General features: G+C 41.9%; 1 long non-coding RNA gene across 1 annotated transcript; it reads right to left on the minus strand.

The window, feature by feature from the left end:
• Positions 1–4,350: 4,350 nt before the first annotated feature.
• Positions 4,351–27,524, minus strand: LOC125432596. Its single transcript, XR_007244501.1, has 3 exons — positions 27,433–27,524; positions 19,352–19,444; positions 4,351–4,443 (listed from the first exon to the last, which is right to left on the minus strand). It is a non-coding gene; the product is annotated as an uncharacterized LOC125432596 (long non-coding RNA).

Raw genomic sequence — 27,524 nt, forward strand, 5'->3', positions numbered from 1 at the left:
TGCATTGCCATTTTCCGTTACACAAAGGCAGGAAGAGAAGAGAAAAATAATATTTGATTTTGAAACCCAGAGAGTCCAGGTTCTCTAACCTATAATTAGGTGAGGTAATATTACTTTTGACATGCAAGGGTTAAAGCTGGGATTAAATAAAGAGAAAGCTGTACTAATTTATCTGCTGGAAGAGTAGATATAGATATAAACGTTATCTGTTGCCAGTATTGGCAATTCAGTGGTCTAGTGGTTAGGGCAGGTGGAAGCTGATCCTTAGAAAATAAAACAAAGGAAAGATTGTTGCACAGCTGCTCATGACAGAGACAAAGTTACATTCAGAGTCAAAACAGACAAGATAGTGCAGATTCATGATCAAATCCTTGCAGCATTTTTTAAAATGACAACAGAAAGAAACAGGGGCCCAGTTTGGATCAGGGCCATGCAGAGAAAAGTGGGGTATATCTCTTGCCCTGCCCAGTCAGTTTCACCATTACATAGACTTGTTATTAGTCCTTGGCCAAAATCTGGCAAAAGATGAATATCTATCTTGTTTCTTTTTTAAAGGAAATAGCAGCCACAGAGAGGGTAATTTTGGAAGGTGAGGTAGTGTGAAGGATTTCCTTTGTATTTCATGCATAAGCCTGAGATTCATATTTAAAAGACATTGGAAGACCTTTAAAGTTCACCTTGCCTCATATGGCCCAGAACAGAAAAAAAGAGAGATTGAGAGGTCACTTGATATATTGCAAAGTCCTCCAAACCCTAATACATACAACTGAGCCACTTTTCCAAATAATATTGCACTGCAAGCTGACATCAAGAGCCAGCAAGAGGAGAAAGATCAATTGTTCCCATGAAACCAAGGGAAACATCCACTTGGAAGAAACAAGCAAGCAATGCTGAATGGCTGAACATTCACTCAGATCTCTGATGTAGCTGCTTAGAAAGTTCATTAAGTTCCAGAACTCAGAGATTATGATTAGTCAGAGTTGAAAGGTTTTTTTTTAAAGCATTAATATTCTCTGCAGCCTTGCAGAAAATTCTTAATGCTGTTATACAAAACCACCATTCCCTGGAATCTAATTTTCTAGTCGTAAGACTCTTTAATATCTCAGAGCAAAGATAGGATAAGTAAGCCCTTTCTCAAACCTTTTCCCATCCAGGTCAATTCCACACAGCATAATAATAATGGGTTACATCTGTTATTTTTTAATCCAGGTCTATTTTATTCTGTTTTTGTCCTTAGCATGGGTGCCCATTTTCCATGAAGGAAATAATCCATTTTCTTTCTGCTACTTCGCACTAATCCTTTCTCTCTCTATTTTTTACAACGCAAATGCACAGGCGCTAACATTGCATTTTTCCTGCATTCTGATTTGCTGTTCTACCACCACAGTGTCCCTTCCACCCCTTCCCACCCCCTCCCATCCTTCTACCTGCTCCCATCCTCTGCACAGTGTCCCTTCTGCTCACTCCCATTTCTCCAGTATGGAAAAAAAATTAGGGCTTTGAAACCATGACACATGTAAGCATGAAGCATGAAACATTGTGATATGCAAATAATAAAATCTGTCTGAAAAGTGATCAAAGCAATATGTCCCATCCATATCCAAAGATGTGCAATTGCCTAGCTACGGGCTCTGAGCACCCAGAAAATAAAAAGGAAAGGAAATGGAGCCATTGCTTGCAATGGCCCCATTTGTTGTGAATGCATTCCTGTACACATTTGGATGAAATGATGCTCACAGTCACTTCCAAGGGGAGAAAATGGGCAGCAGTGCAGGAGAACTAAAGCAGTTTGGCACCCGTGCCGTTCTCATGGAAGCGGGTCCAAACCAGGATTTTTCAAAAAGATTGCAATTTTGGCATTTTTAAAAAAAACCAAGTCAAGGGAAATATTGCAGGTCCCCATATCCCCAAATATCCCCAAACCGGGATATTTCCCTTAATCAAGCCATTATATTTGTACCTTGCAGAATCAACTCCAGAATGACTCTCCCACATGAAGACAAGTTAGAATGACAGAAGAAATGGAGGACTAAGGGCCTGAAGTCATCTGCCAGTGCCACAAAGAAAACAAACTCTTACAGAATAGAAGCCAGTAATTACTTAGTGACAGCAAAGTTCATGAAAAGTCTAGACTGACTATATACCAACAGGACCAGTTGTTGGACCATGGTTCAATAGTAGAGCATAGAATATCTCCAGTTAAAGATTCTCAGGTTTTGTGAAGGCCTCAGTCTAAGATCTTTGATAGCTGTCAGTGCTGTCAGTGGAGACAGTAAAAATTAGAGGGACCGGTAGTCTGACTTGACACAAGGCTTCTTCTTCCTATGGACAGTTCTGTTTCAGGAAATGGCTGTGGTTTAGTCATCAAGGATATACAGGGCGTCTCTGGTTAAAACAACCTCAGGTAGTTGATGATGGGAGAAACATTTATCTGCCTGAGATTCTGAAGTCAGACAATACTCAGTTAGATGGACGATAATCCAAGGAAAAAAGGCAGAAATATGTGTGAATATATATTAATTGTTTTACAGGAAGAAATATATTGAGAGATTTTTTTTCAAAGGAAAACCATGCCAAATGTTATGGTCATTTTGATCAAGACATCTTTTGCTCTCAAGAAAATGGAAGCTTGAGTTTCAAAGAAGACTATCTGGGATATTTTCACTAGGGTAATCAACTTTTTGAACTGATCCATCTAGTCTAATCTGCAGCAACTATCAGGTGGTGTTTTTAGCTCCATGCCCCAACAAGCTTTAAATGACAGAGATAGTTTGTCATTATCTCCCTCTGCAGAGTCTTCCTTGGTCTCCCATCCTAGTACTAGACATAGAAGAGTTTAGATTTATACCCCACCTTTCTCTTTTGTAAAGAGACTCAAGGTGGCTTATAAACTCTTTTCTCTTCCTCTTCCCACAACAGACACCTTGTGAGATAGGTGGGGCTAAGAGAGTTCTGAAGAACTGTGACTAGCTCAAGTCACCCAGCAAAAATGCAGGCATGCAGAAGCAAATCTGGTTCATCAGATAGGAATCCATCCACCACTCATGTGGAGGAGTGGGGAATCAAACACAGTTCTCCAAATTAGACTCCACACTGACTCTCTGATCAATCCTGGTTTTTATTAAGGGTTTTTGCTTGTTTGTTTGTCTTGGCATTGGTTTAATTATGGTTTCCAGTGTAAAACTTTTAATTTGATTCTAGCTTTTTTCAGTAAGTTGTTCAGGTAAATCTTGATTTCTGTTGGGGAGAAGTAATTGGTGTGTTGCTGTTTTTAGCTTACTACTTTACCTGTGATTTTTATTAATCATTTTTGAAATGCTTAATTCTATGTATGCAGCATAACTTTTCTATTGTATTGTATATTCTTGGGGTTTTTTTATGTGAGCCATTGCGTAAAACTAAATTGGAAAAGTGGGCTCTAAGCAATGGTTGGAAATGCTATTCAGTGTTGACAGACCCGCAGTGAGTGGACCACTGCCCTTTTCCCTATGTCTCATCACAATCTTTACCATGAACAGCCTGCATCTTTTTTGGCACTATTTATAAGTCCTGACAGCAAAGCCATGTTAATAGAGGCATTCACATGTCTGCCCTACAAGTATGCAACTCTACTTGAAAAGCAGAACCGAAAGATATGTTATTTTCATGCATTTGCCTGCCAAAGTTAAATTGATGAGTTCCCATTGTTACTTTCCTTCAAATATCGTATTTTAGTTGATTTTAGTTCTATGTATATGTTTCAAGCATATTGTTACTAGTTACCAACAACCTGGAGAAAAAAAATAGTCTGTCCCCTTAACAGAGATTTATCAAATGGTATACAGCAGGTGATATTTCTTACCTACATGTTATGAAAAGCTGAATATGCCCTTTTCCACAGGGACAGACATGTTTTTTCTCCAAGTTTGCAACCCTAATCATTACCTACTATGAGATTTGTGGAAATGATGAAATAAAAGCTCACATGAGAAACAGTAATAGCTGAGTTGTTTGTGGAAGATTGCAACAAGCAATGCCAAAACTAAACGGTGGAATGTTAGGCAGCAACCCACAAGAACCTCTATATCTGTTTGTGAAGGACCTGGACATGCTGAAGAAAAGCAGAAAATGAGAGAGAATTTAAATGCTGGAGGGACTGGACTTCTTAAGGTCAGGGTTAGAGGGAAAAGTTTGAAGTCAATCTTCCTTTCTTATAACCCTTGTAACATTCTTAGCGTGTTTTGTGTCTTCTTTGGAAATGAGTATCAGATGTGATTGGAAGAAGTGCACATCTTATTGGCTTGCCATTTGTCAATGTCCTTCTGATGAAACAAACAACAGGCAGGGATTAAGGCAAGGAGATTTATTTCTTCTGACGGCTCGATGGGCTGCTCTATTTTTCTTCATTATTCTTGACATGTCTCCTGTCATCCTCTGTGAACTTCTGGAAGGGTAGGCTGAACACTGATGTCAAAGCAGAAAAAAGAAAAGAAATAAGTTGTTGAGCTAATCTCAGATGTTTGAATAATAACACTGAAAAAAATCTAATAGTAGACACAAAGCCAGTATTTAGTCTGATTCCATTGGGGATTATCCTACCATTCACCGTTTTTTCTGAAATGTTATTTGAAAATGTTAAATTATTTATCATTCTGACTTCACAGTTGTGTTTGGGTAAGTAGAAAATAATCTCAGTGCAATATTAGGAGTTCCTATTTGATCTACATCCATGGTGGCGAACCTTTGGCACTCCAGATGTTATGGACTACAATTCCCATCAGCCCCTGCCAGCATGGCCAATTGGCCATGCTGGCAGGGGCTGATGGGAATTGTAGTCCATAACATCTGGAGTGCCAAAGGTTCGCCACCACTGATCTACATGATGTCATGGATGCAGAACAAAGTGAAACTGGACACAAAGAAGACTATCCAACCAAAGCAAAACAAAAACAAAAACCCATAGCTGCCCATGCTCTAGGTGCCAGTTCTCACATGAGAGGAACAAGAAGCCATTATGAGAACTTTGTACAGATGTATTCTAGGAATTCCTTTCTGGGAATTCAATTCCTAGGTGTATGGAAACTTAATATTGATCAGAACTGTGACTTACAAGGAGAAGGGGCTTCAGCTCCCCTCCTGTGCCATGTCCCATAGTGGTGTAGTGCCCAAGGGACGGTGGGGGGCCTTGTACCAGGCGCACACCAGTGCAGAGGCAAGGCAGGGCCATCCCTGGGCATTGGGGCATTGTGAGGTGGGGCGGGGCGGGGCGGGGCGGGGCGGGCAGGGGCATGGCAGGGGCACATGGCACACATGTGCCCCAGGTGTAGTTCCCCCTCGCTACTGCTCTGATGTTCCGAATCTGAATCAGACCCGGGGGTTGCTGTTTATCTCACTGTGAAAAAATGTGTGTAGCCATCAGCACATGTAAGGTTCTCTAGTAGACAAACAGTGGCTCACCAGAGTCATTTCAGGTTGGGAAAATGACTTGGGGAGGTGAAGGGTGAAGACCTTTCTCCTTGCACACCATGGTTCCAACTCAAATCAGGCCCAAGTTTGCCCAGGAATTAAATTCCCAGCTGAGAATTCTCTGATGACACGTGTACAAACTCCAAATGGCAGGCACATGGGCTTTGGAACATGTGAATTGACCCTAGGATTATCAAATAATTTTTTTTTAATGGGAAACTGCTTTATCACAGGGCACCTCCCTGGGAATTCCCTTCTAGAAGAGCTTGCCCCAGTCCTCTCATCAAAGGCTTTCCAGCAATTTTGATGTGGCTGGCTAAATAAAATTGACATTGTCTCAGAGTTCTGTTATTAGTTTTTGTACTGTGTGTTTGTGGTAATGTTGTTGTTATGCTATATTTTATCTGTTTTATTTTTGCGAGCTGCCCTGAGCAGGTTTCTTTATAGACAAGAAGCACAGAAATGATCTAAATGTAGTGAATTAAGTAATTTCTCTGATGTTCCGACCTATCACGTTCTCAATATAAAATACAGATTTTTTTTTATCAGCCATCAGCAAAAAAGGGGAAAAGAGCAAAATGGAGGAGGGGATATATTAAAGAGGGTTCCAGCCACACACAAGAAGTATTTTTAAGGCACATTTTAAGTATTTATAGAAAGCATCCATCACATTGGAGATGATGGAGTTCCTAGGGCAATATAAGCAAGTCCAAAGTGTCTCTGGATGACTCTAAACATTGTCTGCTGTTTATCCTGGGTGTCCTCCATGAGTGTAAACTATGGGTGAGTCTAGAGACCCTTCCGCTCCATAGTTTGTCAATCCAGCACCTTTCACCACTGCTAATTTCTCTATTTTTTAAAAAAGTGAAGGGATTACAAAAACAAACAGTACTTTCCTCCTCTTGGGCAAAGCCTGAAAGTCACTCAATAATGATGCCACATCACTTGCCACCCTCTGGATGATAAGAGTCTGTTTACTTTCCTGTGGTTTTAGAGCAGAGTCAGTGCACACAGTGGTTTCCATGGAGAAGTCATAGCAGCAAAGAGACGCATCACTTTCTGAAATTATTTTTATTGCATATATTTGAAATATTTATATTCTGTCTTTCTCTCAAAGTGGTTTGCAAAGCTGATGCAAAATAGCATCAGAAACAACAATCAAAGCAGTTCATGGTTTTTTAAAAAAATACAAATAAAATAACTGTCCAATTCATTAAATTCTGTGACTTTCACGACAACAAAGAAATACCCTTTTAAACAAATCTAATTTCCATTTTCCTCTGAAGATTCCTAAGGAGTCATTCCCTCATACAGATTAATCCCATAGTATTGGGACATATCATGAAGGCCAGGGCCCTGATTGGAGACCTGACCATTTGAGAAGGTGCCATCATGACTTGCAGCATATGATAAAAAGAAGAAGAAGAGTTTGGATTTATACCCCACCTTTCTCTCTTGTAAGGAGACTCAAGGCGGCTTAAAGCTCTTTTCCCTTCCTCTCCCCACAACAGATACCTAGTGAGGTAGGTGGGGCTAAGAGAGTTCTGAAGAACTGTAAGTAGCCCATGGTCACCCAACAGGAATGTAGGAGTGTGGAAACATATCTGGTTCACTAAATAAACCTCTGCCACTCAGTTGGAGGAGTGGGGAATCCAACCCAATTCTCCAGATTAGAATCCACCTGCTCTTAACCACTACACCACTCTGGATACCAGTAAATAGTATAGTGGAAGCATGGGGTCATGTTAGAAGAAACATCCCTTTAGACACAACACATCATCCATAGCAGGATATGTGTTCATGACAAGTCTGAATTTGATGCTACTACCACTGACACTAAAGTCAACGATGACTCTGGTGCTCCCTGCCCAGTGAAACCTCTGAGCAATTTTGAGGGAAGTAAAAAGGAGTTATAACATTCTGTTCCTTTCTGAAAAATGTTCAGCTGATGCTAGGATACGCAGCTGCTAATCTCTTGGAAGAGAACTTTGGTGGCATTTTTTCCATAAAATAGAATTACACTTGGAATATGACCCATCAATGTTTCCTGTAAACCAGTGGTTCTCAACCTGGGGGTCAGGACCCCTTTGGGGGTCGAACAACCCTTTCACAGGGGTCGCCTAAGACTCTCTGCATCAGTGTTCTTCATCTGTAAAATGGATAAATGTTAGGGTTAGGGGTCACCACAATATGAGGAACTGTATTAAAGGGTTGCGGCATTAGGAAGGTTGAGAACCACTGCTGTAAACTGTGCGGCAGCTGAAACACAGTATTGGTACCATGCAGATCAGGTAGCTGCCAGCAGGGAGAGTTCTTGCAGAGCTCTTGCAGGTGGCTCTGTGGCACTCAGAGGTAGGGAACTTCCGCATGGTGGGAAGGGACTATTGTGCCCCATTCATAAATCTTGGTAACTAATTGAATGATAACTAATTGAAATTTTGTCTGGCAGCAACATGACCAATAAGACTTGATTCTACTTGTTAGTTTCCATTTTCTCCAGGTGTGAAGAAGTGCTGGAGAGACAGTGAGGGAAAGAGTGACTCAGCATATATGTGCCTAGCAATCATGCCATATCCAAACACACCTTTGATCTATGGTCACAACCTTGAGTGGCATTTGCCTCTCACTGACTGACTTGGAGAGAGTTTCTATTCTGTAAAAGCAAGGGCATTCCTTGCCTGTGTGGTTCCAGTTATCTGGCATTAGATTCACAGTAGGAACAAGCAAATTTCTGGCTTGCAACCACTGCTAGCAATGAGACAGGATACTAGTAAAGGTTTCCTTTCTGTTCTCCCCTTTCATAATAGGCAATTTGCTGGATTAGCAGAGTGGAGGATACAGTTTCTACATGTGCACAAAGGTTGGAAGGAGAGAGCCATCCTAAATGGTTAGCTCTCTCTGAGTGAGAGAGGCCTCTGACTGATGATCCTGACCTCTTTGCACATTATGTCCAGGGTCCCCACCACGTGTCCTATGTAACAGTCAAACTGGAATTGCAGGTTCTTTTCAATTCCTATGCATATGGTTCCTGATTCAGATTGTAACTGAGATGCTTGTGGAGAAGGAGCTTCATGCCTCAACTCTACAATAACACACATCATGCTATTTTCCTGACCTGACCTAATCCCAGGGTCAGTGGTGGGATTCAAATAATTTAACAGCCGGTTCTGAAAGGACTCAGTGGTGGGATTACAACCAGTTCTCTGAACTAGACAAAAAATTAGCTACTGGTTCTACTGAACTGGTGCAAATAGGCTGAATCCCACCACTGCCTAGGGTGCATTAATTGGCATATTGTGGACACCCACAGTTTTTCCAACCGCACAAATAGTGCCCCCCAAAACCATTGCATGCCATTTCAAACAAAATTATTGCAGAATAAAATAAGCCTAGATAAAACGTCTGTACGTTCCTAGTTAATTTGCAAAGACACTGCTGAAAATTCAAAGTAGAAATAGGATCCTTCTAACAAGAAGGAACTGAGGTGCCTTTGGATTGTAAGGAAATCAGTTCTACTGACTTTCTTTATGCAAGAGTAGCTCAGCTTTATTTTCCCCACATCCCACAGCCAACAACAGGATCAAATTTCTTTTAATGAACAAGTTTGATATTGGTTTAGCCACAGAAGGGGGCAGAAAAGGGAACGAAGAACTCCTAGGATGCAGCACCATCCAGTTCCGATCCCACATACCAACCAATTCATTAGGTGAAAAGGGTTAATTTTAAATTGCAAAACAGTCTAAAGTAATTTCTGTCAGTCAGAAGGTATCAAATGGCCAGGAGATTAATGTAGCCATTGCCCAGAAGACATGCTATAATGTGATGTTTACACTAACAACAGAACCAAGAAGGCCTTGAATTTGAATTACAGTATCTCATTTTCTAAAGCTTGTCCAAGACATAAAACTTCCTGAGTGCTAAGAGGGGCATTGTGAAGAGAAGCTGGACTAAAGAACCACACACCAAATGGTGTCACCAAGGACAAAGAACATTCCTTTTTTCCAGTTCAAGAGGGGGAAATGGCGGGAAAGAAAGAGTCACTTTGAACTTTGCACAGTTCATGCATTCTCAGAGGATTTAACTCAGTTGTCTGCACATCTGAAGACATGAACAAAATAATTTCCCCTCACCTTCTGTGTACATGGGTATGGCATGTATATACAGTACTGAAAGTGAGTTTGGTCAAAGCATGGAATATTGGGTATGATAGTATGGGATTATACCAAGAAACTGTAAAATGTCTTCATCACATAGCACAGTTTACTGCCTTTGCTCCAAATCCTGTGTTTGGGTGGAGTCCATTGTCCATGAATTTAGCATGCCCTTGGCCTTTGATTCTGTTGTTTTTAAGTACTGGTAGCCAAACTTTGTTAATTCTCAGAATCTCTTCTTTCTTGTTGAAGTTGTCTTGGTGTTTGTGAATTTCAATGGCCTCCCTGTGAAGTCTGACATAGTAACTTTCCGAATTGTCCAGAATTTCAGTGTTTTCAAATAAAATGTTATGTCCAGTTTTGTTTAGGACAAATGGGATGGTATATACCCACCCTCACTTCCATCTGCAATAATTTTCTGGATACCAGAGCTGGCAGAGCATTTGTTATACTTGTGGTGTCTCTGGCATTTTCCTTCCGGATGGAACAACATGCAGATCTCGGTTGAACACCAGATTCAATCCTTCAAAAATCAAATAATCACCAACAGAGCCTTAAAGGAGTTTGCACAATCTTTATTCAGTGCAGAAGTGCAATCTTTGTAGGAATAACGCTTACATTATTTGATACCATCATTAGTGAAACTGTTTCAGCAGAAATTCTACATGCTAAACATAAAAGTGCAGTTTAACAGGAAAATCCTTTTTCCAGACAGAATGGTAATTAAACTCTTCAGGCATGAAGTACAGCAACATAATAAGCAAGCAAGCAAACAACCAGAGTATAAACTACATGGTTTTCATCTTGTTGTAATTTATTTCCCATGATGAGAAGCAAATGCTACTGTGGCAGGGGATTTAACAATGGTAAATACATAGCACATTATAATTAGTGTAACATACCAGACTGAATGCAGCCCTGATGACGACCTATGTTGTGTCTGAACATGATATCTTCACCCACTCTCCTGACATCTTGCCAAACAGAGTATTTCCAGACCTGACCAGTGATGAATTTGGTTTCTGACTTGATCCACTGGGATGTTTTCCTGGAGGTTACAGAATAGGCAAACTTGCCAAGCAGAACCATCTGCCTCTGAACATGTGGGTCTTGGACTTCAGAAGTGGAGCACGCAGTTCAAAGCTGAACCCAGCTAGCCTGCAGGTATGTGAGGGAAGGAGGGGAAGAGGGGCTTTTTCTATAGAAGTAATGGGCCTGAAAAATGCTGATAAACATTCAGCATTTTTGGGGATACACTTTTTTGGTTCTGTTTTATTGCGCCCCTCTCTCTCTCTCTCTCTCTCTCTCTCTCTCTCTCTCTCTCTCTCTCTGTGTGTGTGTGTGTGGGGGGGGGTGTACAAAAAAACTGAAAATGATGACAAGGTATTTTTCAGACAGGGGAGTCCTGTTTGGCCTTAGCTGAATGCCCATCCCTACTCCTTAACCTAAGTGCTCAGTGGGAAACAGGGTCTTCTCAGAAACTTAGCTCCCTCTTTAGTTCTCCCTCCCAATTATAATTTCTGTGATTTTGAGGACATAACAGCTTATCTAAATGGTAATTTTATATTTTTAAGCAAATGTCATTTTTTAAAATTACTCATTTATTCCATTTCAACTGGGTTATACTGCATGGGGGTGAATCATATTTAAGAGGGTGAGGAAGAAGCATACAGTATGGGAGTTCAGGAGGTGGGGGTTGACAAAGCAATGAATGCCCCCCCACCCCCCGTATGCTAGCAGTGCAGGAAAAGTTGCTTGAATGGGAACACAATTCAGTTTAGGTAAGCACCCTGGAGCATCATATGAAGGGTGGATAATCTTCAGACCAGGCCTGGGGCTTCATGGTCTTGGGACAGGAACTCCCTGTGCTCAACCTATAACTCACCCCCCCCCCCTTCTGTCTTTAAAAGGCTATAACGGAGGTTTGGAAAACCCAGTTCTGATTTGTGAAAATGCAGTGAGGAAAGAGTAAAAAGATGCTCTCCTATTTTTACATTGTCACCACTGTACACTCTCATAATGATTGAAGGCTATGTGAAGATCTGATCCTAGCTCTCCCATAATCTCATCTATTTTGAGCCTCCTGTTCAAGTTCTTACTTATGTATGCTTTGCTTTACCAGTTCGTGTAGAAGATTGATAGATCTGGTGTCCTGAATGTTAGGATATTGTGACCATTGTTATAAAGCATCATACACCATAACAGGACATAGCTCTGAATAATCCATATTCACAAATAATATAGCTCTGACCTGGATAGCCCAGGCTAGCTTGATCTTCTCAGATCCAAGAAAATAAGCAGGGTCAACCCTTGTTAGTATTTTGATGGGAGACCACCTCTGAATGTCTCTTGGCTTGAAACCCCTAATACATCAGAGGTGGTACATGGGTTAACAGAAGAATAAACTTCAGTATAGTTGTTTCTCTGAAGAATCAAGTCCATTGCTAAGAACCTTTACCTTCCCGCTGTAGACAACAAAACACATACTGATGCCTGGCTAATTCTCAACAGCCTATGTCTGTAGAATCACACCGGCAGCCTTTCCAAGGCACGAGAAGTGCAAGTGAGCTGCCCACACCCTGCTATCCGGCCCCATGAACATTCCATAGGCAGTTTGTTTTTATTGAAGAGCTGCTATGGTGAAAAAGCAATACCACAAAACCTGGCAGGGAAGCAAAAGGGTGGGGAGGTGAGTCTGGACCAAAGGGTGTGACCAATAGTGAAGTGTTTATATCAGGAATTTATTGGGTGGGTAAATCAAAACCTCAAAGTAAAAGTTGGGAAATTGTGGGAACAAGCAAGAGTAACAGCAGAACAAACTCTGCAACCCAACCAGTGGCTACTGAACATGCCTTCATCACAGGAAGAGGTTAAACACCTGAGCTTGTTTCACTTCTGTGATGATCAAGGAGGCAAAAGAGTGAGCCATTTGAAAGGGCTTGGAGTCTTTCCAGGTGGTGGTGCCAACATGGAAGTGGAGCACCAGCATGGAGAGTCGTACAAAGAAGGAGTTGATACAGCTGGAACTGGTTTGATGGACCCATTGCTGCACTGTCTATGTGGATCTTCCCACTTTATTTGGGCCAAAAGTTACTAGAATGGGGATCATCATGATACCAGCATGTACACACTGCAGTTGTAGTCATACATCTTGAACAAACCAGTGTTAGTTTGTGATGAGAATGAGACTGGTTTGTTCTTGCACTTGAGCACTCTATTCTACTTCTCTCTTCCACTCATGTGCCAAGCCATGCTTGAAGGCTTCCAAGTTGAATGAGTCTTTGATCTAGCTACAGTTTGTTGTGATGTTTAAATTCATTCACCATAATAAATTAGGGCTTTTCTTCTTGATCACAAACCAGATTCTATTCCAGGATGGAATAATATATTACAACACTCAGATTCAGACATCAGAGGAAACTGAAGTTATATCAAAGAATTCCTAAAACAGGAAATCTTTAGTCATAGTTCAGGAACAAGATGGGGTAAAGTCATACATTAAGCCATAAATTCCAGGGTTTTTTGTGACTTCTAAATTTAAGTATACACACAAGACAGGTATGCATGACAATCATATATGTATGTTTTTGCCTACATGGAAAATTTATCCAGGTAAGCATTTTTCATGGTTGTAGCTGCCTTATGTGATAAGGGTAGAAGACAAAGGGAAATTTTCAGACATTTGCAACTACACGTGTAGTACAATGTCCCCTTTTTCTTCTTAACCTTCTGTTACACTGGAGCCCTTATACCTATACTAGTATTCTGGATCACCACAATTGTACCTGGTACTGGAGTGTGTGATTGCTTCTTTTTACAAGTGAATTCCTGATAAAGAAACTGTAGTTGTGACCACTACATTAATGAAAATATCATACAAGGCAATGCACTCATATGACTTCTTTGTTTTATTTAAGCCTATAGGCTGAGTTCAAGAGGGCTCAGACTAGAGTGACTGGTCACCAATAACACAATTCTGCCCACATTTCCTTGCTGAAAACTTAGCTGAGATACAAAAAGGATGAAGTTTAAAAACATTTGCCAGGCACTTCATAACAGGCATGATATATAGCTTTATAATCTATTAATAACACACTGCACAGGTGTGGAAAATATGTGTATAAATGTGCATATCATTTAGGGGTTTTTTCTGTGGAAGCTCAAGAAGTGTGAAATACAAAGTGCAGTCAGCAAGTTAAAACCAGAGTTAAGAGAACACCACTTTGATCAAATGAGAACCTGAAGGCAAATATTCTGCAAAATGCAAGATTGGGAAGAATTAAGCTGCATGGGGGAGGGGATTCCCTGTATTATATCTAACCAAAGTTCAAAGCTTCTTCATGACATTGCAACTTGTTTGCAATGATGGTCATCCAGATGCCACAGGAAGTCCACAGATGCCCCCCCCCCCCGGAATCTTGTATTCAAAAGCATACATGAAGGTGGAGGCCATTAAAATAGCCCATAATAACACTAAACCTTCATACATTTGTCTATATCATTTTAAAGCAGTCTGAACTGGTAGCCATCACACCATATTGTAGCAGCTGATTGTGCCCTGTATCTACTGCAAATCGTCTTCATCAAATAACTCTGTGTCAGGGCTGGGTCTACAATGATGATGACTGAGGCTGTGGACAGGCAATGGATGGGGAGGGCAGTAACCTTCCATCCCACACTCCCATCTTCTCTACCCTTTGTGCCTCCTACTCACCCCACTCCATCTCCTCTGCTTTATCCCAACTCCCCATTACCAGCTCCATTTAAGAGCCAGAGGAGCAAATCCTCCTGCCCAAACTCAGCCTCTTTCAATAAACTATAAATAGCTGGATATCCTTTATAAGACTTCCAACATTTTCACACAATTCCTTCCATGAGAATTTGGCTACAATTTTTGGTTGCCTTTTGATAGGGCAACCAAAATGGTAGCTGGACTGTAACAAATGATAAGAATTTTATGAGGGTTTCAGGATCCTATAAATTATACACAACTTGCCATGCTTTGCTGAAACAAGTCATCAGCATCTTTCCCAGGGCTTCTGTGATAACAACTGGACTCCTGCAGGGGTGGGACCACCAAAGAAGGGGTTGCTACAGAAGTCGTGACTCCAAAGGGGGGTCACAACTTAGGCTATTGAACAGGCCAGTTTCAGAGAAGGTAGATCAGCTATAGACCATTGTTTGGTGCTGCAACATCTTCTGGAGAAGTATGGGTCAAAGAAAGACACAACCCTTCATGCAGCATTTTTAGACTTGAGATCTGCTTAAGATACTGTTTCTAGAGAAAGATTATGGTATAAACTCCAAAACACCTCTATAGATAAGCAATTGTTGAGTCTCATGCAAATTTTGTATAAGGACACCTTTCTTAGAGTCGGATGCAGTCGTGAAGGTCACCTGACTGAGCCTGTAAGAACACACAGGGGTGTGAGACAAGGTTGTATGCTTGCTCCGCTATTGTTTGCTTTCTACCTAAATAATATAGTAGATGCTCTGAAAAATGTAAGATTCCACCCCCCAAAAGTGGCAAATCACCATATCCCGGTTCTGTTATATGCCGATGACACGGTAATCCTGTTGAGAACATTTATAGGAATTAAAAGAGCTCTTTTAGAATTGTCCAGCTATTTTATAGAAGAAAAATTAGAAATAAATTTCCAAAAAACTAAAATTTTTGTGTCTGGGAAAAGACCAAAGATGAGAAAATGGCAAATCCAGGGTAATAAAATAGATCAAGTTACCAGATTTACATATTTAGGGGTAACAATACAGGCCTCCGGTGCCAAAGCTATAAAAGGACAGAAAACAGCAAACAGTATTCTAAAATTTCACAAGACCCATGGAGGCTCATATGTTCCAGCAGCTCTCAAGCTTTACAAAGCGAAACTAATTCCCCAATTAACTAATGGTTCCTTTCTAGGACCTTCTCACCGTTCGTTTGGCACTTTGGAAAGAGTTCAATCTAGATTTTTAAGATCCTTAATGCAGGTTCCAAAGTGTGTTTCCAACACATGGCTTAGATTGGAAACGGGGCTGATTAGGGTAGAGGCTACGATACATCTCTTCTCCATCTACAAATGGTTGTCAGACCATTTCAATCCCCAAGGTCTTTTTCCTTTAATACTGCGGGATAATTTTCAATCTAGGTGGCTTAAATCAGTCGTCAGTTCACTGTACAAGATGGACATATCCCCCCAGGCTATTCTAGAGCTGGGACATGCACGGGCGAAATCATTTATCAAGCAAAGAATTTTTGATATTGAGCGTCAGTCTGATTTAGTGGCTTTTTCAGAGTATCCCTCTCCAGATCATCTAAAATACAAAAATGATCCAGCACCCTATATATATTTTCTAGAAGGAAGTAATAAGAGAAGAGCATTCACTTTAGCTAGAAGTGACTCACTCCCCTCTAGGGTTTTGGAGGGAAGATACAGGAAAATTCCCTTTGAAAAAAGGCTATGTGATTGTCCATTAAAAGAGATTGATACGATGGAACATATGTTTTTCAGGTGTCTTTTGCTAGAAGAGCCTCATAAAGATATGTTGGGTCCGATATTAAAGAGATTTGCTGGTAATAATAATAAATATATATTAAAAAGTTTACTCCAGGAAACAGACCCTAATATTACATCATCAGTTGAAAGATTTTGTGTTTACTTGTGTAAATTTAAGAATTTTGAAGAACAATGAAAAATAGGGTGAAGTGACTTTTTAAATAGATACTGAGAAACACCATTATAAGTTTTGGTCATCTTGGCTGCAGGAGCATTATTTTAATTGTTATCTTATATTAGCTAAGAAGGTTCTAAGCTGGTTTATTTTAAATAAACCGTAAATAAATCTTACTTACTTACCTGCAACTTAGGGCTGCGCTTTGGTGGGAACATGAGGGCAAAGGACTATATCCTTCTGCCCTAACTAATCCTCGTAAGAACTGACTGACCTGACATGAATTACAGAGATCTTGCTGGATGAGGGTGGCAATGTAAATCTGGCCTAACTTTGTCCTTCTGGTTTCTCTGTGCAGCAACCAGCTAGGGTAGGGTGGAGGGGGAAGGGGTCACAGTAGTCTACCCTAATTCTATCCATCTATCAAGACGCCTCATCCAGAATTCTGCCAGTTTTGAATGTGTGCTTCTGAAGATGGGTGTCTGGGTCAGGGTAGGGATTCTGCTGGTGTACCATCTACCTAGCTGTCCAGCCAGCTCTCTTCCTGAACTAGCTGATATGGACTCAGGAATGCTAGTGGATACCCCAAGATTGACCACAATCTGGAACAAGATTGACCACTGTCTGAAATAGGGAGATGACCAGGGCTATTGATACAATCAACCCTAAGTGCCTTCTCCCTCTGGACATAGACAAGCTACCTCCCTGCTTCACTTGGAGAGCTAATGGTTATTAAGTTGGAGGGATGACTACTAGAGTACTGCTAGCAGAAAACTGAGAGCAACATTGATTGAACACAACATAGGGCCCATATTAGATTATATTCTGTGGCAGTGAAAATGGTGAAAAGGCAGTACTTTTCCACCACTATTGTATCTGCACATAATCATCCAACTGAGTTGTTTTAGGTAGTTCAGATACTTTTATGTCATAGCCCCAATGATTTGGATTCTGACCGCACCATGGCCTGCTTGATCAATTTGCCACTTACTTTGAAGACAAAATCACTGAGGACTGCTCTGGGTTAGACGCTGGTATGCATACATGACTAGATTCATTCATTCACGTATAGCCTGCCTTTCTCCCCAGTGGGAACTCAGAGCAGCTTATCTTTTTCCTTTCCTCCATTTTATCCTCACAACCACACCATGAAGTTAAGCCTCTGTTGAAATTCATTTTGTTGTTTTAGCTCTGTTTTCCAGCTTGCCAAGATCATCCTGCACCTTGACTCTGTCTTCTACTGTATTTGCTACCCCTTCCAATTTAGTATCCTTTGAAAATTTAATGAGTATTTCTTTTGGCCTCCACCTTTCCATGCATATGTTCTTGGTAGCTAAGATAATGAGTAGCTAAGGCCTAATCTTCCACCTAAATTCAACATTCTAACCACTAAACCAATCTGACTCTCATTGGACATGCAAGTCAAAGAATCAAAGCAGATATTTACTAGGGGGTTAAAAACATGTTAGCATAATGTGAGAACAAACTCAGACTAACACTGACAACTGTCTGCAAAAGTCTCACAGCAATTTCCCATTCAGTTTGAACCAACCCCATATCTCAGAAAAAACTTTTGTCCCAGCTTTTAGTCCTGTAGATGGCGCCAGGCAGCCGGCTATCAGATGCATCCCCTCCTGCCCCAGGTAGTAACACAACCAGCAGTTGTAAACAACAGTGATTGAAAAACAAAAGAGCAAGGCGGAGACAGGAGTGGTGGCCCAAACCCTATGAAATCTATGTAAAGGGAATGTGGAACTACAGAGTGGATATTTGAAAGGTTAATGCCATACTGAAGTTGGGGCACTGCAAAAGACCTTCTCCGGGTCACCTACAAGTCAAAGGCCAGCCATGCTATCACCTTGCCAAGCTGTCTATATCACCCCAGTCTGCCAAAAGCCTGCTTTGCAGATTTAACTGTACTGAGGGACCATATGGGACATGTTAGCTGAGAGCACATAAAACTCTGAGCTGTGTTTGCCACAAGTCCTGTTGTGTTTGCCCCATCATCAGAAGACACCACTTTAGCAGAAGGGAATGACAACTGCTTGTGTTTCCACTGTCAGGTCTAATAAACAGTCTATTTAATACATCAGGAGATTAGGGTGGTCAGGAGCACTATCCAGAAATAACACCTTAGAAGCTTAGTATCTTTGCCAACCTAATGGCCAATAAGATGCATAATGCTTTAGGGAGGTTAGTCAGTAGGATATAAACTGGCACCCATAAATCACCCCAATGCTCTTTTAACAGTCTTCTGAGAAACTGCTGCACTACAACACATTTTTCAATGTGCGAGCCCCTGGAATCATGCACTATTAACATTCTCAACATGACATATTTGGGATAAATTGGTTGCTGGGTGATTTTCTCAGATGATTAGGATTCATTCTTAGGAGGTGTGTTGGCATAGAGCCAGAGCCTCATTTACGCAGACCAGACCTGCTCATAGAGACTCACTCGATTCTCTCACTCCACCCTAAGACCATCCAGGATGAGTCGATCTTAGTATCAGTGGTGCCAGTGATAGTGTCCCCATTAGGAACCAATAAAACGGTAGTAATTGTAAGAACTCATAAAAGGATTGAGTACTTTGGAGATGTAAGATAAACAGAACTGAGCAAAGGGTATACAAAGGCTAGGAAATCAGCAGCGTATTTATACTAGCTCTTTACTGCACTGAGAGAATCTATCCCCCTAGCCTCAATCAGTAAAGGATCACTTCCAGTGTTAAAGTTTTAAGACACTTAAAAGCCCTGACTCAAGTTGTGGATGAATATGTCTTGTTGAAATAGTCAGTAGTTTGGCTACATAAATATGCCAACTAACTCTCTTTTTCTTGTGGATTCTTTGAGTTCACTTCACCCTTAGGGCTTCTGTGATTGTATCTGTAGAAGATATGCATCACATATCTGTATAAGAATCTGTCACATGTACACATTTTCAGGAAAAAGTCTTGTCAAGGCTCTTACAAAGTTCTAGTGGATTTTGTTCCTGTGTTCATAGTTTACTGATTTGCAGATAAATGTGGACTCACATAAAAAAAACACCCCCCTTTAGCCCCTCAGTTCTAGACTGGGAATACTTACTTCACATAATGGAATTGTTCTTTCTGAAATTGCAGGTGTGGTTCAGCCTCCAGTTCCAAGTCTCCATCCTCCAGCTCCTCTACTTCTGCGAGACTGTTTAACAAGTGACCACAGAAAGTATTGTTGGAGGAGATGCAGCAATCCAAAGGCACTTATTGGAAGATTCATTTCTTACCTTGTAAATAGAGGCTGTGCTTTCACTTTGTGCAATGACCTGCTTTTTTATGTTTCTGTTTTGTAACTTTACAATCCAAACCTACTGCAGTATAATACACAAATAATACAGTATAATACAGTATTATACTGTACCTATTGCATTGCTAAATTTTGTGACCCTATTTGAGTCTCAGGGAGGGAGGGAGGGAGGGAGGGAGGGAGGGAGGGAGGGAGGGAGGGAGGGAGGAAGGAAGGAAGGAAGGAAGGAAGGAAGGAAGGAAGGAAGGAAGGAAGGAAGGAAGGAAGGAAGGAAGGAAGGAAGGAAGGAAGGAAGGAAGGAAGGAAGGAAGGAAGGAAGGAAGGAAGGAAGGAAGGAAGGAAGGAAGGAAGGAAGGAAGGAAGGAAGGAAAGTTGAGAGACAACCAATGAAAAAGAGACACAGAAAGTACCGAATGTGTTTTGATCACTCATTCTCCTTTTAGTATTGCCCCCATTTTTATCCTTCCATGTACTCAGAGCAGTAGCGTACCTACCTACCTAAAATGGCTCCCAGGACAAGAACTGAACTTGCATCCACCCTGGCCTGCACCCTGTCCCCCCCCCCCACCACCACCACCAGGAAAAGCAGGCAGCCTAATCTCTTCAAGGTACACCTCCCTTCAGTCCCTGCCAGAAACATATCCAGGACCTTGGCGGCACGGTGCTTTTTGTGCATGAGAAACCAAGTCCTGGCACACCAGCTGAGTGACTATCTCCCCTTCTTCACACCCACTTGACTGCACCCTTGGCTCAAAGATCACCTGGTGCTCTGCAGCCTGAATACCACTTGCTGAGGGAACCTTGGTACTTTTGCCATGAGCAAACACTATAAGGAGGTAGGAAGGGGAAGAAGGAAAAACAGTGCATCTCTGGAGGACTTCATGCCACCCAGCCACTGCAGTCCCAAGCAACCACTGCAGTCCCAAGCAGCCACCAAGCAGGCAGGCAGGCAGGCAGGCAGGCAGGCAGGCAGGCAGGACTTATTGGACAGCAAAGGCTGGGTTTCTTCTCCCACCTTCCTCCTGGGTGGCCAGAAAAGGAAAGAGTTGGGCAGGTTCTCGGGAGATCTCACCGCTCCAAGATGGATGGAGACATCTGGAGGGCATCTGGGAGATGAGGCAGGGTGATGGGAAGGGAGTGCACACCCAAATGCATCAGGCATGGCAACCACTCCAGGGCTTGGAAGTTGGGAAGTCTGCAGAATCAGGCAGTCGGTCCCAAGGAGACTGGGCAGCTGCCGGTGGGTGGGTAACAAAGAGGGGAAGGTGCATTTTACCCCACCCACCCCCATGATGCAGGTGAATGGCACCTGGGTCAAATGGCCCTTCCTTTCCCCTCCCAGATACACAAGTGACCCAGAGACCAGCAATGAGAGCTCTGGTCATAATAAATTTCCTTCTGCTCTATGGTAACAAAAATAAAATACCAAATCCTGTCAAATTCTACTTGAATCAAAGGCTGCATCTTAAGATCACTTTCCTAGGAAAAAGTTCCATTGACTAGAATTGGATTTACTTATGAGTAGATCTGTATAGAGTAGATCTCAAATTTTATTAAGATGTCAATGTGCTAAAACACTGATTTAAAATACCACCCAGTTTTAGAGGGGGAGGTGCATATCAGATAACAGCCCCATATTTTACAACAATAATGTACCTATACCTTTTTCATGGAAATCAATGAGACTTAAATCTTACTATTTTTCATTTGAGCATGCAAAAATAATTTGAATCCGAAAGTTTTAGTTAACTTTGTCCAAAGTTTCCAATCCATCTGCCTCCTTGAATTGCATCCATTATGAGAATCATAAAGAAGAAGAAGAAGAAGAAGAAGAAGAAGAAGAAGAAGAAGAAGAAGAAGAAGAAGAAGAAGAAGAAGAAGAAGAAGAAGAAGAAGAAGAAGAAGAAGAAGAAGAAGAAGAAGAAGAAGAAGAGTTTGGATTTATATCCCGCCTTTCTCTCCGGCAGGAGACTCAAAGGGGCTTACAATCTCCTTGCCCTTCCCCCCTCACAACAAACACCCTGTGAGGTAGGTGGGGCTGAGAGAGCTCCGAGAAGCTGTGACTAGCCCAAGGTCACCCAGCTGGTGTGTGTGGGAGTGTACAGGCTAATCTGAATTCCCCAGATAAGCCTCCACAGCTCAGGCGGCAGAGCTGGGAATCAAACCCGGTCCCTCCAGATTAAATACATGAGCTCTTAACCTCCTACGCCACTGCTGCTCCTAAAGGACCAAGTCTTTTGCCAAACGCTTTGTACCAATTTGGCGACAGTGCCTGGTGAGCCTGGGGCCCTTAGAAGAACAAGCACCAAGCAGGTCTAAAGGCAATAGTTTCCCTTTAGTATCTGCTCTGGTTTATATTAAAGGGATGCACCATCACCAAAGCATGTGGAAGGCACTTGCTGTGTATGGGAAAGGTTTGCTCCCACCATAAAACATTGCAACAGCTGTAGAAAAGAAAAATAGCTTCTTGTATAGAGTGCCTGATCCAGATGTCACCACCTCAGCATTAAGACCTTCCCTGCTTCTTTGGCTAGTAGATTGTGCAGAGCACAGTTTTTCCATGTGGATTTATTTGGAAGAGTTTTTGTAGATTGCATTGAACTGAACTCCCTTTCATCCCAGAAACAGCTTCATTGATGTTTACAGCTGTTGAAGCATCACAGTTATTTTAGCTTGAGGGGAGAGCAGTGGAACCAGGGATTTGCGTTGAATCACTTCACGATATATAAACTCTCCACACCACCATAGTCTGTACTGAGGTACACAGAGTAATCCACAGATATGGGTTTTTAAGAAAGGTCTATGGATACTGGGGCTGTCCTGTTCAATCAAGTATGAATGAGGCCAGCACTCTGATAAAAGTTATCATTTTAAGAGTTGGTGATATAAATAGAACTGATTGCTCTGAAGGTTTATCGCCGCATACATGTTGAATGATATTTGGAACTATTTTCTTTTCTGAACACTTGCCCTTGTAGAGCTCTCCTGCCTTACAAATTCAATTCCAAGACTTTGAAAGTATGCATGTATACAACGTGGCAAGATAACCCTGGCATGTAGAGTTCCTAAGCAAAGCGTGGGGTTTGCAGGAAGTTTTCTGCTTTATAGCCAGCTCAAGATGGAGCTGCTTCCAGAGGAAGGTCCTTTTTCATGGCTGCAATGCAGCTAGCATTTACCATTGGCTATCTCTAGGGATATCTAAAGAGGGACAGAATAACTCATGTGTCCTGTACGAACTCAGTGCTAGCCTGCAGCCACACTTGAATCTGGGACCTGAAGAATGGCAGGCATAGATCCAACCTATGTAAATCAATCCAGGCAGTAGGAGAAAATCAGAGAGAAATAGTCCAAGCTAGTGAAGCTCTCAAAACGTAATAATAAATCAAAATGGTTTATAAAGTGCTCCATTCAGTTACAACATCATAGAAAAATAGGGTCCTTTTTTGGGATTCAGAGTAAAGTTGGTCTTTGACAGGACTATGGGGGACATGAGTACAGAAAGTTTTTGAATCAGATTCTTTAGCTGCAAGTTCCAAAGACATTACAGTTGAGTGACTTGCTTGTTTTAAAAGGTCTGCTGTGTACTGCATGGCTTCAAAAGCCAAGACTGAAAGTCCGCGTTGCTGTCAGTTAGATTGGCAACCTGACCTTGAAGACACATCCCACAGATTGCATCACATTGACACAACCATTTCTGGGAACTGTTTTGCAACTGTGATAACTTTTGTGGTTGGGTTGTTATAATGTCTTACAAACTTACTAGAGTTCTTGAGGGTGTAAACAGACATGTGGACAGGGGTGAACCGGTGGACATTGTCTACTTGGATTTCCAAAAGGCTTTTGACAAAGTTCCTCACCAGAGACTGTTGAGAAAACTCAGCAATGAAGGAATAAGAGGGGAAGTCCTCCTATGGATTAAAAACTGGTTGAGAAAACGAAACAAAGAGTGGGTGTAAATGGGAAGTTCTCACAATGGAGAGATGTCGGGAGTGGTGTCCCCCAAGGATCCGTTTTGGGACCAGTGCTCTTTAACCTATTCATAAATGACCTGGAAGTAGGGGTGGGTAGCGTGGTGGCCAAGTTTGCAGATGATACCAAATTATGTAGGGTGGTGAGAACCACAAAGGATTGCGAAGAGCTCCAAGCGGACCTTGATAAATTAGGTGAGTGGGCTAAGAAGTGGCAAATGCAGTTCAATGTAGCAAAATGTAAAGTGATGCACATAGGGGCAAAAAATCCAAACTTCACATACACGCTACAGGGGTCAGTGCTATCAGTCACAGACCAGGAAAGGGATTTAGGCATCTTAGTTGATAGTTCCATGGGAATGTCAACTCAATGCATGGCAGCTGTAAAAAAAGGCAAACTCTATGCTGGGGATCATTAGAAAAGGAATTGATAATAAAACTGCAAAGATTGTGGAATTGCCCTTATATAAAAGCAGTGGTGCGACCGCACTTGGAGTACTGTGTCCAGTTCTGGTCGCCGCATCTCAAAAAGGATATTGAGGAGATAGAAAAAGCGCAGAGAAGGGCAACGAGGATGAGTGAGGGACTGGAGCACCTTCCCTATGAGGAGAGGCTGCAGCGTTTGGGACTCTTTAGTTTGGAGAGGGGGCGGCGGAGGGGGGATATGATTGAAGTCTATAAAATTATGCATGGGGTAGAAAATGTTGACAGAGAGAAATTTTTCTCTCTTTCTCACAATACTAGATCCGGGGGCATATATTGAAAATGCTGGGGGAAGAATTAGGACTAATAAAAGGAAACACTTCTTCATAGCGTGTGATTGGTGTTTGGAATATGCTGCCACAGGAGGTGGTGATGGCCACTAACCTGGATAGCTTTAAAAGGGGCTTGGACAGATTTATGGAGGAGAAGTCGATTTATGGCTACCAATCTTGATCCTCCTTGATGTGAGATTGCAAATGCCTTAACAGACCAGGTGATCGGGAGCAACAGCCGCAGAAGGCCATTGCGTTCACATCCTGCATGTGAGCTCCCAAAGGCACCTGGTGGGCCACTGCGAGTAGCAGAGAGCTGGACTAGATGGACTTTGTTCTGATCCAGCTGGCTTGTTCTTATGTTCTTAATGGCTAGAAAAGGAAGGTAAAATGAATAGAGTAGCTCCACCATGGACCTACATCCCAGTTTAGCATGTTTCAAAAACTTCATTAGCAATGGAGGCACTGAAGAAATCATCCATAATGCATCTCCTAAGGAAGCCACATCAAAATTAACATGTGTTCTTCTGCAACACCCATATGTGTTAATATTCTTATTTGTTTGCTTGCTGGCTGGCTGGCTGGTTTCATTTTGTTTATAGTCAGTCTTTCTCACTGAGTCTCAAGGCAGATATCAAGACAAAAACAGCCCTCCCCCCCCCAAAAAAAAACCCCAGGCAGCATAAAATAACCAGTGAACTATATAATAGGACTAGGGTTACAGAATAAGGGAACAATATGAGGAGAAAACTAAAGGAAGGTACACTATCTAAACTATCTGAAGGAAAGTATAGACAATCCAGAAGGTGGTTTACAAGATATAAAACAACACCGACAACATCTACAGTAATCATTGTGGATTAAAATTTTATTCCATGCTAATGGTTTCCTCTGGGCTGTTCATTCTATTTCAGTTATTTCAAAATGCCCTTTTGAACATTAGTTTTTTTGTACATTTTATAAAACAGCATAAGTGCAGGGAACTTCTTGACCTCCTCGGGTAGACAGTTTCACTAGATGGGAGCCATCATTGACAATGTGCATGAACAGTCAACTGTCAGTCTTACCCATTTGCAGAGTACCACCTTCAGGAGAGTTTACTTGGATGTGCAAAGCTGTCTCAGCAGAGCAGAAGAGGAAGGTAGTTGAGTCCAAGGCCTTTCTAGATTACAACCAGAACCTTGAATTGAATTTGGTAACTGATTGGTAAGCAATTGAGTGTCTGCAGAGTGGGTGTTGCCTGTGTGTTCCTCCTGATGTCCTATAGTTTCTGAGTTGTCTTTGACATAGTTTGCATAGGAGAACGGACATGTAGACGTGTAGACTGAAGTCTCTAGGAGAAACTGACCCTGCAGTGGATTGCTCAAATTATTGTTTTTTGCCACTTCAGTCTCTATCCATGGGGAAGGGGGTATCACTGATAACAGGGCGGGGGAGAAGGAAACAGCGGGGTTGTGTGTGAATTGTCCTATTTATGTGTAAGCATGTTTAGGACTGGAGCCAGTTAACTTTGTGGAATTATAATCTTAAAACTGAATTCCAGACCCCCAAAGCCATGTGAGCTTTTTTGAAATTGTAAGTTTTCGGGTCTGAGTTTAAATGTACGAGAGGCACCAAATGCCAGAACAGAGTCCCCCATCATTGTCCAGTTAGCTGCCCTGTAGGGATCACCTTAGATGATCTCAGTGATTAGCCCAAAGGAAAACAGACTGCAATTTGTAAACACTGAGGCCTCAGCATCGAAGGAACAGATCCGACACGCAGCCTAAAGCTGTGGTCCCTAAAAACAATAAACAGCTGGAGAGGCTGACAGATATGGAAAGAAACAGAACATAAAGTGAGGAAAGGAGTAGACCAGAGGAAGTGGTTTAGGGAAATGGCAAACAAACAACCTTCAAACATAATTGTTTCTTTTCCACTGCAAATAGCCTTTCAGCCTGGGTTGGGCTCTCAATTTCCAAGCGGAAGTGCTGAGGTGCATCCCAAGACTATAACAGTTCAAGCACAAATAAGCAAGTAGTTATGGAGCAGGGAGCATTGGAAATAAATCCCAAATCACAGTTAGTAACTGCAGGCCAGACTGGAGCAAAGCAGCCTCCTTATCACTTATTTTCTTTGGATACCCAAGGAGCCAACACCATGACCATGTACACATACTTTAGGGACAAAAATTAGATGGGAATAATTTTGTTTGGCTCATGCAGTAGATCTTGTGTGAGATGGGAATAATGTTCCTCTAGTCCATAGGCTTTTGCTCAATACTCCCTCAAGTGCAAAGCTGCCATGAGTCCAGAGAAGACATCCACCTGTTTGGTGCAGCTGTTTTCTTATAACAGATTAACAACAGATTAAACAGACTATTTTTGTCCCAGTCTTGTTCTAGAGGCAGTATAGTGTAGTGGTTCAAGTGTTTGACTAGGATATGGAAGACCTCAGGTTGAATCCCCACTCTGTCATTGAAGCTTGCTGGGTGACCTTGGGCCACTCACACTTTCTTAGTCTAACCCATCTCACAGGGTTTTTGTAGGGTAAAGTGAAAGAACAATGTAAGCCACTTTGAATCCTCATTATTTTCCATTTCTATTTGCATGTAATTACCCGCTCTATTCCACAGTCTCAGGTGAGGTTTTAATGCAACATTAAAACCATGACAGTAAAAACAGAATAAAACACAACAAAAACCATTCTTAAAAACCCATTTTAAAATGATACTATAAAACCCATTCAAAAACCTCATCATTAACCATCATTCCAAAAATCCCATACTAAAAACCCAGACACAATCTAAAATCTCTCACACCCACCCTCAAAAAAGGAGGGGTGTTCAGACATCCCGGGAGGGGGACTCCCAGCAGGAAGGGGGGTCAGCCAAACACCTGGGTGAAGAGGACGGTCTTCACCAGGTGTCGAAACTCCAAGAGAGGAGGCACCCCGCGAACCTGTGGAGGGAGGGCATTCCACAGTGTAGGAGCCACTGTGGAGAAGGCCCGCTGGGCTCTCCCCTATCCCCACCCCTTATCTTACCTATGACTGGAGTGGAATAGCCAGACAGTCCTCCCTTTCTGATCTCAATACACAGGCAGGAATATATGGGCGAGTGCACTCTCTCAGGTGTTGCGGGGGGGGGGGAGGTGGGGTATAAATGAAGTAAATAAATACTTACTTTACGCATTGCCAGCACAGAAGATAATTTGTGGGAAACTGGTATCTACAGGATAAAAGCAGCCCTGGGTCCAAGAGAAGGAGAAAGAAAAC

Source organism: Sphaerodactylus townsendi, linkage group LG05, assembly GCF_021028975.2.
Source record: "Sphaerodactylus townsendi isolate TG3544 linkage group LG05, MPM_Stown_v2.3, whole genome shotgun sequence".
In the NCBI taxonomy this organism is placed as follows: Eukaryota; Metazoa; Chordata; class Lepidosauria; order Squamata; family Sphaerodactylidae; genus Sphaerodactylus; species Sphaerodactylus townsendi.